This window comes from Trichomycterus rosablanca, chromosome 9 (genome assembly GCF_030014385.1).
Source record: "Trichomycterus rosablanca isolate fTriRos1 chromosome 9, fTriRos1.hap1, whole genome shotgun sequence".
NCBI lineage: Eukaryota > Metazoa > Chordata > Actinopteri > Siluriformes > Trichomycteridae > Trichomycterus > Trichomycterus rosablanca.
This window is the reverse complement of record NC_085996.1, coordinates 11,189,147-11,202,667: the sequence shown is the minus strand read 5'-3', so window position 1 is coordinate 11,202,667 and position 13,521 is coordinate 11,189,147. Positions and strand designations below refer to the sequence as shown.

Genomic DNA, 13,521 nt, shown 5'->3' with positions numbered 1-13,521 from the left:
CCAAGACTTCCAGGTATTACCCTGGCCCCCTAATTCCCCAGACTTAAACCCAACTGAGCATCTGTGGGACCACCTTGATCAACGTGTTCGCTCTACCCTCCAGCATCTGTGGGATGCACTGCAGTCAGCATTGCTCCCGATACCTGTGACGACCTACCAGGACCTTATTGAGTCACTCCCAGCCCGTCTAGCTGCTGTCCCTGCTGCACACGGCGGTCATTCTGGATATTAGCTGGTGGTCATAATAATGTGACTAGACTTTGTATATTTTTGTGTTGTGTAGTTATATATATATGTACATTATTTAATCACCATTATGGTAGCCAGCTGTGACTGTTTCCAGCCATCCAGCGAACTCTGATTTATCTGTCAGACTGCCAGCTGATGAATTGTAAGTCATTACTTAAGATAACGTATTGTCACTGCTTCAGGGTCCAATGGTGTGTGCTGGCGTGGCTGCTCGACCATGAAAGCCCAATCCATGAAGACCTCAACAGTACATTTACATTTTCGGCATTTAGCAGATGCTTTTTATCCAAAACGACCTACAGTACTGTGAAAGTATACAGTATAAGCAATTGAGGATTTAGGGCCTTGCTCAAGGGCCCAATAGTGGCAACCTGGCAGTGGTGGGGGTGAACCAGTACCCTTTTGATTACTAGACCAGTACCTTAACCACTAGGCTACAGTAAGTGTTGCAACCGTGGACAATGTTTTAAACTACATGCTTTAGCATTTTGTGGTCATGTTCTGTGAGCTTGTGTGCCCTACTGCTTTCTTGGTTAACTATTGTTGCTCCCACAGTACCAGCACTTACAGGTGACTGGAGCAGCTCCAGTAGCTGATTTTTTCAGGTGGCATCCAAAACCGAACACTTCAGTTTAATCCACTTTACTGTCATTGTTTGTCTATAAAGATGTGTGACTCTCTGCTTGAAGGTTTTTTCTTTTCTCTCATTTCTAATTATGCATTATAAGATTGTCCACATACTTTTGGCTATGTAGTTTATATTCCAGTCTATGTAGTTGCAATTCCTAATGTACACACTAGATGTTTAACGTTTTTTACTGCTACGGTGATGGCATCAAAGCTTTGTTTAACAAATCATTTGCTTGTGTAGGTAATGCTTTACATCACTTGACACTAGTAAAACGTGCACCAAAGCCTGTGGTGGCAGACCAAATGGAAGTCAGAACCACCAAAAACGGCCCAGTGTTTCCCAGTGGAACCAGACCCGTCGTGACCCTGACCTGGATAAAGCAGTTGATTGAAATAAAATGAGTAAATCCTGCTAACCTGGGTTTGTTACATAAAGCCCTTTATTTGTCAGTGCCTGCAGATCTTTTGGCCTTTTATTACACTTTATTGATAGTGTCCAGCAGTAAAGGAGAAGGAATCATACAGTCCAGACAAAATCAACTTTTTAGTTGTGCCTGGCAAATAAAGGAAAACATCTGAGATGTCATCCTTTCAGAATAATATTGGACAACGACCACAGTGTAAATATTTTAAAAGCTTTGGCTGGATCAGTGGAATCTACAAGTGTATGGAGGTGTATGGGTAGATAAACAGAGCCCATCGTCATCGACCTGTATAAATGTCAAGTGCGTTCTCTTTTAAATCCTCTACGTGATACAATTCGTCAAAGTTTCCGACTGGGAATAGAAAAGCTGTTTGTGCAGCTTGTGCCATTCACAGTGATGCCCAGTCAACCTAATATATGATGCTGTAGCATCAGCAAACAACTGTGCTTTTATACCGAACAAAGGTTGTCTGTCCTGTGGGAAGACATTAATGACTTTAATAAATTACATCATCATCTACTTAGTCTACATAAGATCATTTGTTAAGGATTTAGTAAGTCACAATTAGTGTTAATCAGATTTTCCTCTTTAACAAGAAGACTAGAGTAGAAACAGTAAAATATAGGTTGTGTATTATTATCAGATCTCACACATGATTGGTTGGGAAAAACAAATATATCACATATATTTCATAGACGTGTATTTAATAGCTGTCTTGTCTTGGGATTCCAATAATTCCTTTAACTGGTCAACGTTTTCTGTGACTGACCAGAACACAAGTTTTACAGCCAAAAGTATGTTGACCCCTGACAATAAGCTTGTTGGACATCCCATTCCAATACCATAGGCGTTAATATGGCGGCCCCCTTTCTTGATTTTCACAAGACTTTAAAATTCGTTAACTCGAGCACTGATGTTTTAAGACAAGCCTTGGTTTGCAATCAACATTTACCCCAAAGGTGTTAAGTGTGGTTAAGGGCTATGTGCAGGTCAGTAGAGTTCCTCAACACCAGTCTTGTCAAATGAGGTGTTAATGAACCTTGCTTTGTACAGATGGGCATAGTCATCCTGAAACAGGAAATAATCCTTCCTTTAGTGCGTACTAAATGTACTTTGGCTTATTTTACCTTGATTAGCCTCTTTGAACAAGCTTCTGGCACAACTCCCACTAAATCTTTAACTACCATTTGGCAGAACTGGTACAGTTTAACCAAGTTTGATCAAATGTTGAGGTGTCAGTGCTTGAGGTGGCAGTTTTGGAGCAGGGGGTTCTTTTTCTGGACAAATTTTCACTCAATATTGGGTTTTCTTTCTGACCTTGGTAAAGAGACAACTATTCGTTCCATGTATTTTTGAACAATTGTTTGTGCAGAGGATTGTAGGGCCTTCAAGTGACATTCCTGACTCCCAGAAATCTATTATATACTTTATGAGATCTGTACAGAGCTCACAAGACTTGTAGCTCAGTTTGGGTGGGTTAACTGCCTACTTATAGGGACACAGAGAAGTTACCAGCTGTAGTCAATCGCAGAAAAAATAAAGCCATGTCAGAAAGTTAAATCTCAGTATAGAACTGTCAACTGTCATAATTTATATAGGTGCCTACAGGGGAACTGAAGCATTTAAACCCAACAACACTGTACCTACTCAAGCATGGTGGTGGCAAATTCAAGCTCTGGAGCTGTTGGAATGCTGCCAGTGAAAGGATTTCAGTACAACTCTTTAATACAACCTCAAATCATCAGCCAGTAAGTTACATTTTGGAGCAGTGTGTCCCAACTGACAATGACCCAAAACACATGGACTGGATTTAAAAGGACACAAGGTCATGACCCTAACCCTATCAAGACTATATGGACTGTACTGAAAAGTGCTACTAATTCCATCATGAAAAGTGCCCCAACATCAAGCACGATTGAAAAGGATTATGGGACATGGAAAAAAGTACCACCACTTCTAATTATTGAATTAATGTGTTACAGCCTGACCTCCGCCCTACTTTGGAATGAACCGGAACATCAATTGAGACTTTCTTAAACAACTTCAGTGCCCAGCCATACAAATACTTTTTTGACTGAATGGGCACAAATTCTGACAGACATACTTCAAAATCTGGTGAGAACCCTTCTCAAAAGAGTGGCTGTTGTCATGGCTGAAAAGATCACACAGGTCACTATTTTAATACCATTTGTTTTTTAAATGGGATAACCAACAAGTTCATGGTCAGGTGTCCAAATACTTTTGGACATATAGGGAATAACCAGATATTGTGTGTTATATTGTTTTATTTGAACAAAACCCACACATTTGTTCCTTCCTTTTATAACAAATAGTTCCATTCCACAGTAGAGAGTAAACTCCAGTACACCTGCTGTAACAGGTCCAATCATGTGCCGGTGACGATGACGACACTGTCCTGCTGCAGCGCTTCTATTGGCCTGCGAGTGACGTTATCCGGCTCTATTAACCTGCTTTCGTGTTGCCAGATTGCAGTCAAAATCATTATATTCCTTAATTCATTTACAGCAATTATGACGTTGGGTCGTTATGGGTCCAAACTAGGGCTGGGCGGTATGACCAAAAAATTGTATCACGGTATTTTTTTAAGATTCTGACGGTTTCGCGGTATATCACGGTATGTTTTATTTTTTGTATGACTGGGACTTTTTATATGTCTGTAGCTGATTATACTGTCATAAGTAAATAGAATATAAAAAGTTTTAATTTCACCATGTATATAATGAAGGATTTAAGCGCTATAAGAGTTACGCTAGAAACTTCGCACACCCATACACAGATACACTGTTTTGATGCACTGTGTTGTGACACATGAACCTCATCACCAGTATTAAAATTATTTGTAATATAAGCCATAATAGGCCATCTGTTGATCCATGCCAGACACCACAGCCTTGATGTCCTTTGGCATCATTGAGTCTTGGTTGACCAACCTGCTGGCCTCAGATTACTGTGGATATTATAGGTGCATTTCTGTTTTGTCCTTACATATATGAAATTCTAAATATATACAGTATTTGTTTATTAGGCTATGGACATTTTTTTGACAAGCACCTGAAAGTGTTTCTTAGTTAACTAGTTACTAGTTAACCAACTATGAGCTCCCGTTGATCTTCTAAATTTGTTTATCATCCAGAACTTACCGACTTTCTCTGACCATTCAACTGGATTTTTTCCAGACAATTTATATTACAAGTTTATGAGAACATACATATGAAAAATTAAACCTGGCAACCCGACTTTAGGTTTAAGTCGCAGACGCATATGTTGCCAGATTGTGCGTTATTGAACAATTAATGAACGCCGATTTGCGTTTTTACTTAACATGACAGAAGTAGGCTCCGGACGCACTGTAACCCAGAACTATAGTGAATGAATAATTAATAAAGACTTAAAAAAAATACGAACACGAAGTGGGTGTCACAGCAACCTGGGTTCTGGGCACTTGGGTTTGAGCCTTGAATCACTTTTGCTAAGAAATTTGGCATGTTCTCTTAGAGTCTACATGGGTTTCCTTCATGTACTCGGTTCCCTGATACTTTCCAAAGCATGCAGAGGGTGGAGTGGTTACTTTAAATTACTATAAATTGTGCAATGGATTGGCATCCTGTCTAGGATGTATGATGTATTTATGTCTTGCTTTTGAACGGGCTCCGGACACACCGCAAAACAGAAACTAAAAGTAATTAAATAAAATTAAATAAAATATTAAATTTGTAGCCGCTCAGGTGGCGCAGCGGTAAAGTATGCTAGTGCACCAGAGTTGGTGTTCTGAATGCATCGCACCGAATCTCGACTCTACCTCTCCGACTGGGCTGGGCGGCAGCATGAACAACGATTGACTGTTGTTCAGGGTTAGAGGGTAAGAAAGTCGGATCGTAGGTCCTCATAACTGGCACGACTGCTGCCCCTGCTGGCTGACTGATGACGCCTGCACAGGGCTGAGGAATAATGCTGATGGGGGTGTGACCCTCCGTACACAGCGTCCATTAGTGTATGAACTCGACTCGTGCAGGTGAAAAATGCAGTCTGTACTGATTGCGTACCGGAGTGGGCGTATGTCAGTTGAGAGGCGTCCTCAGTCAGCGGTGAAGGGTCGAACCAGTATAGAGGACGCAATCAGGGTGGAGACGACTAGAATAGGGGAGAAAAAATTGGGAAAACTTTAATTTGTGAGAAGATGTTGCATTTGGAAGTGGGGTTTCCACATAGCAACATGAGATCTGGGTCCCTGGGTTAACCCTTACATTTGGTCACTGTTGTTGAGTAGTTTGGTATGTTTTCACCGTGTCTTTATGGATTTTCTTTATGGATGCCCAAAATTAAGCTGTTATTAAAAGTTAATTAATGAAAAAATGTTTAATTTGTCGTAATCCGGACATTGTAACGAATTCAGGACAGTTGATAATACACTGCTGAGGATAACTTCACAGCAAGGTATATAAGGGGATTACACCAATCTGGCAACCCCGTGTCGGATTGACTGTGGGAGTCGGACGGAGGCTGCTGGTGATCTCAGCACAGCTCCTGCGTTTCAGGACATCAGCCGCCTGTACTGTCACGTTCATGTGAATTAGCACTCTCACATTGCGGAGTTTACCGGCGGATCGCGCAACCAGGTGAGTATCTGCGCCGATCATCCACACCGACCAGATGAACCACTTACAGCCGCGGGTTTGGTGCTTTGTTTTGGGAAAGTGCGCTAATGGAGTCTGTCAAAATGCAGGAAACGAGTTCCAGCTTTCCAGTTTAATACGTGGTTACTACATAGGAAGTGAATTGTGTCACATTTGTGAGATCTGTGCACTGGAGTGGTTGTGATTTTTAGATCCATACATTCAGTCATTTTATAGTTCTTTATTAGGAACTTCCAGATGGGAACCATGCATTGCAATGTCAGTGTAGGAACTACCAAAGTGATCCAGTTCTTTTGGACATGACTTGCAGTGGGTCATGTTGGTATCAACATTATTTCTAATGGTGTGCATTTCTAAGCTGACATCATGGCACCATGCCACCATGCACTCTTGGTTATTGTAGAGCTATAATAAAAAGTTCACAAATACTTTAATAAAGGATTTTTGTAACTGTTTCTCTTCTGTGACTTGCACATACATTTTTATTGGTTTGTTGTTTAAATTTGTTGTATGTTCTGCTGTGTTGGATCTTCTAACACATTGTCTTGATGGCCAAAAAAAAAGATCTATGGATTAGAAGCTACTGAAACATGATTGACACTGTCCACAGTCAAACAAGCTTTAGGTGTCAATAAAGACATTGCACATTGACATCTTAAAATTCAAAATGTCCAGATTGAAAACCAGTTTTTGCAAGGCAGTTGTTAAGCCCTAACCTTGTAACCTTAATGGGTCTGTAGAAAGTGTCACCCATGTTCCAGCAGCTTCTAATTTATGGTAGACCTGTTTTTGCTTTTGGTGGTTTTTGGATTCCATCTGACTATCTAGACATTTTTTTCTACCTTGATTAGACTAAAGAGACCACTGTTTTCTTTACTTTGCAATGGAACCTGTCGAACTAGCCCTATTTATATTCTATTTATGCCACCAGAGTTGGTGTATATATATTTTAACTCATGTTTTTTTTTTTTTAGTACAAAGACAATTGTTTTTCACAGAAAAAGAGCAGTTGCAGAGGTCATTGAAATCCTGAAATATCCACTGCAGGTTCTTCAAGTTCTAGTCAGATTGTCACTAGCTGTATATAGAATATATCACAATGGAATTCGAGTTGGGCTCTACTAAAAATTTTGTAAGTCTTAAGACCAGTGGCTCCTTAGTGCAGGTAGAACCCTCTTTGCTCACAATACCATCGGATTAATATAACTTGTCTGCTTGAAGGTGTTTATGCTGTACAGTTTACATATCATTGGTTACAAAGAAACAAACCAAAGAACTCTTTTTAAAAAAACCTTGTAATTGCATTATTACTACATTAATTTAACATAAACACTCTACAAATGCTACTAAAGGGCTCTGCTTAGGTTTTCTCTTTGGGGTATCCTATAATGGATTAAACTTAGGTCCTACAAGAAAAAACGTGTCCACAAAGAACTTCAGAAAGCCATATTGAGGTGCTGTTGGGACATTCTTGTTTCTGAAGGTATAATATTTATAGTGTACACTGCTGAAATGGTTCTTTGGATGGTATTATTAAATTCAACATACTTTCTAACTGGGATAAATAGGGTTTTCAGAGCTATGTATTAAATTCTTGGATTAAAAGTGATCAAAATTTCAATTGTATAGGAATTAACAACATTTCAAGGGGTCCTTATAGACAGAAACAACTCTGTTGTGTTCTAGATAAAACCTTTCCATCCGTATCCATGTATCACATTTGAAACGACTGTATTTAAATTGTAAAACGTTGTTCCACCAATTCTGCATGGTGTCTGTAGCTAATGACTAAATCAAACAGTTGATGCTTGGCAGATGTTTCATGACCAAACCTTCAGAAATAAGTCTCTACAGTCACTCCTATTCTCAACACACTCAGTTCAACAAAATGAATCATTAGTTGAGTTTGGAATAGGAATAGAAAAAACTTCAAACTGTGCAAGGCACCACCAAACAACAGTGGACTAGTCGGTCTTTCAGGACCAGATTTAGGTTTCACTAATACAAATCGTAATCCTCATTTTAAGGGATTGAAATTTTCATGACTCGACCTAAAGTACTAAAATGTTGAACACATGGGATTTGTCTGCCTGGAACTGGTTTTGTAACATTCCCAGGCAACCCCATCCTCATCCCAAACCTAAGGCTTGGGAACTGGATCAAAAGAAAACCTGATATTGGGCACCTACAACAACTAAAGCATGTGGATTTGTCTATAAGTCTGGAAAAACAATGATCTGAAGGTAGTTAAATGTCTTTAGAAACAAAGAACCATAGCTTAGCCTTTGCTCAAGTCGTCTACAAGGCTGCTTTTATGGGTGCACTTACTTTTAGGTGGAAGTCATTATGAATTGCTTTCCATGTGTCTCTAGTGTGTCATTAAAGCAACAGCTGGGCAAAGGGCATTGAAAAACTGCACCTATGTCTTGGATTCATGAATGAGATGGCGGTCTGGTTGCTGTCAGGCTTGTTTGTAGTAAATAATGACCACACAAAGTGAAGTGTAGATCCTGAAGGTGGAATCATGGTTTAGTAAACACAGGTTTCAAGGTGTTTTGTTCCTGCTACCTCAAACAAATATACCAGTAAGTGGATAGTCTACTAAATGTAAAGAGGTGTGGATAAATAAGTGTGTGATGCATTATGATGACTTCCTCTTTAGGGTGTTCTCCTCCCATCTGGCACTTATTTATACCTGAATAAGCTCTGGGTCCCTGGCTTTACAAGGTCCAAAGATTTTAAAGTGAACCTGCCAAGCTCAATTGATGCACCCAACTTTAAAGTGTAGACTTAACGTGTGGTTGTATTGGACGTCACTTTGAAGATGTTGTCCAGGGGATAATGTCATAGTCTGTGTTTTGCCTTCCAGAGTGCTGGGTGTGTCACCCTGTTCGACGGCCATGACACACCCTCAGGTGCAGTTCGGTCTGTGTCGTGAGTCACCTGTTTAAAATGCTTACAAAGCCGAGACTATTCTTCAGAGGAATCCCCAGACTAAAAAAAGTTGTTTCATATGCAAGGTCAAGTTTCTGAAAGTCTAGCTGTGCTGAATTGGCACAATTCAAATTAGGTTTAGATGTTCTGATATACAATATGTGGTCAAAAGTATATGGACACCTGACCATGAGCTTGTTGGACATTTCAAAAACAAATTGTATTAAAATAGAATGACCTCTGTGTGACAGCCACTCTTCTGAGAAGGCTTCTCATAAGGCTTTAAAGCATGTCTGTGGGAATTTGTGCCCATTCAGTCAAAAGAGCATTTGTATGGCTGGGCACTGATGTTGGTCAAGAAAGCCTTAATTGATGTTCCAGTGCATTCCAGAGCTGTTCATTGGGGCTGAGGTCAGGGCTCTGTGCAGACCACTGGGGTTTTTTTAAGCCAAGCTTTACTTCATGTCTTTATAGACCTGCTGGAACAGTAAAGGGCCTTCCCTAATGTTTTGCTGCAAAGTTGAAAGCATATCTTTTTCCCTTTTTAGAATTGATTTATTACACGTTAGCAATTTTTGTGACTGGTGTACATGAATTCAAAATTAAAAGGGTTGTCCCAATACTTTTGTCTGTGTAGTGTATGAAGGCAGTGTTGTCATTGGGAAGATGATTTGAAAAATGGCTTCTCGGTTTGACACACCATAATTATGAAGGTCAATCCTGTGGTTTGCCATGAGGGTTGGAGGCCAATGCTACATTTACAGTCATCTAGTGTTTTTGAATGTGTGTAAATGTCTCTACGTGACATTTAAGTGACTCAGATACACAATAATAATGTAACTTGCAGGCAATCTACATCTCCTATAGTACAATACAAGTTTAAATTGGGGAGTGCTAGAGATAGCAGCTAAGTTATACCACCATCAACAAATGTAAAGCCACCTTTTTGAACTTTGGATCAGGCAACATCATGTGGTGTATATGGGAAATGGTTACAGAGTGAAACGTATACTTCCTACTGTTCTGTAGAGCAAGGATTCTCAATCTGCAGGACATGGTCTGTTTGTTTTCACCATACATGGTAGCTCTGCATGGACTTCTGTACTGTAAACCTGTTATTCGTACACATTAATGCGTAGGTGCAGCTTACAAAACCGCCTTTCATCCATTGTTGTCTACAGCAGTAACCAAAAGTTTACATATGCCTGATGTTATAGGTGCTGCTATGCACAGTTAAATAAAAAAGCCAGTTATGCTCCTCTGGACTCTTAGCCATGGAAAGCTATGGCATCATCAGGATAAAAACAAGCAAATTCTTCTCGTAGATTTGATTGGTGTGATTTTCCAGTTGTCTGATCATCATATCTGGATTCAGTATTTAGATTTCAGTCGGACATTCACTCTTTGATTCACTTTGATGTGCTAGACCACCACTTCCAAGGTTTGAAGCTCTCGAGCTCTCAAGTTCAAATCCCAGGTGGTGCTATCTACCTGGCCAGGTGCCCACACACTTGATTTTTTTTTTGTACATTTGCGTTCTCTGCTGTCTGGTCAAGGTGACTGTACTAGTTACGGATGATCTGGAAAGCTTAGCGTGTCTCTCTAAGCACGACAAATGAAGTAGATCCGACAAAATTAGGAGCAAATGGGGTGTGGAGGTACTAATAACTGAAGGAACTCATTTCTAGTCTAATTTTAATTCCCCATTCAGTTGCTGTACTTGCAGTTGTGAAGCTTCATTCATATAACACTTAGGCTTTGATTGCTGCCATCCTACTGCCATCGTTTTTTAGGAACGGGTTTAAACGTGACTTTTACTCCATATTTGGGTTAGAAATTGGACAAAATCTAATTCTGGCTGCCTGTATTCAGTCAACTATTCAGAAGAGGTCAGCTCTAACCATATCCAAATAAACCCAGCCTAGGTGGTTATCTCTATAGCAACCTGCCCTCGCTCACTGACATAAAGCTGAGTAGTTTATTCTGTAACTTGAACCCAACTTTTGTTATATATATCTGCTGCTAAAAACCTGACTAAAAACCTTAGTAGTCAACAAAGAAATAGTGAATTTGAAGGCAAGGAAACATTGTGTATCTCCAGGGTGGCTAGATGTTGGTTTTTTTGTCCTGTATTTATGAAAAAGCTGGACATCTGTCTTTCTGCTATAAGCCACAACATGGGGACAAAATACACCTAATTTGTCTGTACTTTGTTGGTCATAGTTTGATCAACCGTATTACTCACAGTATTACTTCTGTCAGGGTCGAAGGCAAACCCAAAAGTGTCACCTAATGCTGAGAGGCAGGTTTTGGTAAATAGATTATTAATTAGATGCTAATAAACCATAGGTAACACTGTTCACAGTCAAGCAAGCTTTATGTGGCCACGGGTTTAGAGGGAGCTGTGCAAGTAAAAATTCCCGTCCCATGTTCTTAACAGCTTTAGTTGAGCATTAAGTTGCCAACTTTTAACTTCATTTCCAACAACTGATGCTTGATTTCGCTCTGTATATAAATAAAACACCCAATCCACTCACAGTATGCAGCGCCAGCTATGTGTACAGAAAGTTTGGATATTTTATTCTGAACAGGGATGGGTGGCACGGTGGCTAAATGGGTAGCACTGTCGCCTCACAGCAGGAAGGTCCTGGGTTCAATCCCCAGGTGGGGAGGTCCGGGTCCTTTCTGTGTGGAGTTTGCATGTTCTCCCCGTGTCTGTGTGGGTTTCCTCCAGGTGCTCCGGTTGCCTCCAACAGTCCAAAGACATGCAAGTGAGGTGAATTGGAGATACTAAAATTGTCCACGACTGTGTTCGATATGACCGTAAGAAGTGATGATCCTTGTGTAATGAGTAACTACCGTTCCTGTCATGAATGTAACCAAAAGTGTAAAACATGACGTTAAAATCCTAATAAACAAACAATATTCTGAACAGGAAAACTTTTATGCACATATTTTACTTAAATAAGGAAATTAAAAATGATTAGGCATTCAAATCACAAACGGAAGCTGTTCTGTGTTAGCATGGAGTCTGACTGCATGTTAAATTCTGCACTTGTGGTTCTGTGTGGAACTTTTTTTAATGTGGAAGTTTAGCATTATGTGCCAGTATTAATCTTTACTTATTATATAATCATATAGTAACACTAATAGTTTCAGAAAAAGCTTTAACATACAGACTGCGTTGTTTTGGTTAGCATGTTTAGTTAGCGCTTGTAATAAACTGTTTGCTACAGACATTCTGAATGTTGCTCATGGTGTTCATGTTCATTTTACTTATTCAAGTTCACTATGTTATACAGTTTTTAATTATTTTAAAAAGTCTGTGATTATTTTGACTGTTGGCTATTGTTAAAAGAAATTAGCCAAATTTGCACTCCTACCTTAAGCAATGTCTTCCATGTTCTATCTGCTTTACAATCATGGCCGGGAGTAACAGTTTTTAATCTTTTATTATGGAAATCGAAGTTGCTGTGTGTTTATTTTGACCCAACAGATTTTCTATAAACCCAAAATAGCTTTCTGTGGGAACAAAAGTATGTAAGTAAGCAACATATGGAAAACGAGATTAAAAAGACTGGGGTAGCTGCTTTTTGTCAGTTTTCCAGGTGCTCATACATAAAGTAAATGACTGCTGCTGTGTGTAACACTCGGTGTGTAAATGAAGCATTTTTTTAGTTTGTGTATGTGTAACTTTGCCCGGTCTCATTAGGAGGCCTTACCTAAAGGAAACACTGACCCATTTTATAAAGTCACGGTTTGACCTAAACTTCTTTATGGACATTTGTATACCTAAAAGGACCATTATTTTACACTACAGTACTATTGAGTTCTCATTTTAAAAATGCACCAGGTGTGAGGGTGAATGTGAGTGTGTGGTGTCCTGGAATGGACTGGTGCTTTGTCCAAGATGTGTTCCTGCCGTTGTGAATGGGTATGTGTGTGTGCTGCGCTGAGACAGACGGTCTACCTGTTTTCTTCTTTTTTATGCACCCTAGTTTCTTTTAATAGGCTCTGGACCCACCACAGTCCACACCAGACTGAACTGAGTAGGCAAGGGAGTGAGTGTAAGTGTGAATGTGTGTGTACCCTGCTCTGTAATGGATTGGCGCTCTGTCCATATTGTGGTATTGCCTTTCACGTGGTGTTTCTAGGGTAGGTTTTTTTTAATGGTCAGTGTTCCTGGGATAGTTTCCAGATCCCCTTTGAATGAACGAATGAATTGGTTAGCGGGTGAACGTGAATTTTTGCCATGATCGTGTTTAGTTAATGAAGTACACCATGATCCTCACGGTATGATGTTTTTACAGGAGATGAAGGGATGAATGAATACATGAATCTGAGAGTGTGATTTTTGGAATGTTATTTTGACATCCCCCCCCCCCCCCACACACACACACACTCACACACTCAAGGATAAAGTCATTACTACAGATAAATTAGTAAATGAGATGAACACTCTAAATTTGGATGCCATGATTGTCTTTTTAATTATTATTTACTTTTTATTACTCTAATTGACCAAAAGTATATGGACACCTGACCATGAGCTTCTTGGCCCCTCTTTGCTTCTATAATAGACTTTTCATGCATTTGTAAGGTAAAGCACTGACGCTTGACTCCTAATT

At 39.7% G+C, this 13,521-nt stretch overlaps 1 protein-coding gene across 5 annotated transcripts in view; it reads left to right on the top strand.

Moving 5' to 3' along the window:
- The first annotated feature begins 5,859 nt into the window (after positions 1 to 5,859).
- myo6a (myosin VIa) overlaps positions 5,860 to 13,521 on the top strand; it is a 128,464-nt gene continuing 120,802 nt past the window's right edge. For all 5 annotated transcript variants that reach the window (XM_063001872.1, XM_063001871.1, XM_063001870.1 and 2 more), the window contains exon 1: positions 5,860 to 5,941. The gene's annotated coding sequence lies outside the window, so the exon portion shown is untranslated. The remainder of the gene's footprint in view (positions 5,942 to 13,521) is intronic.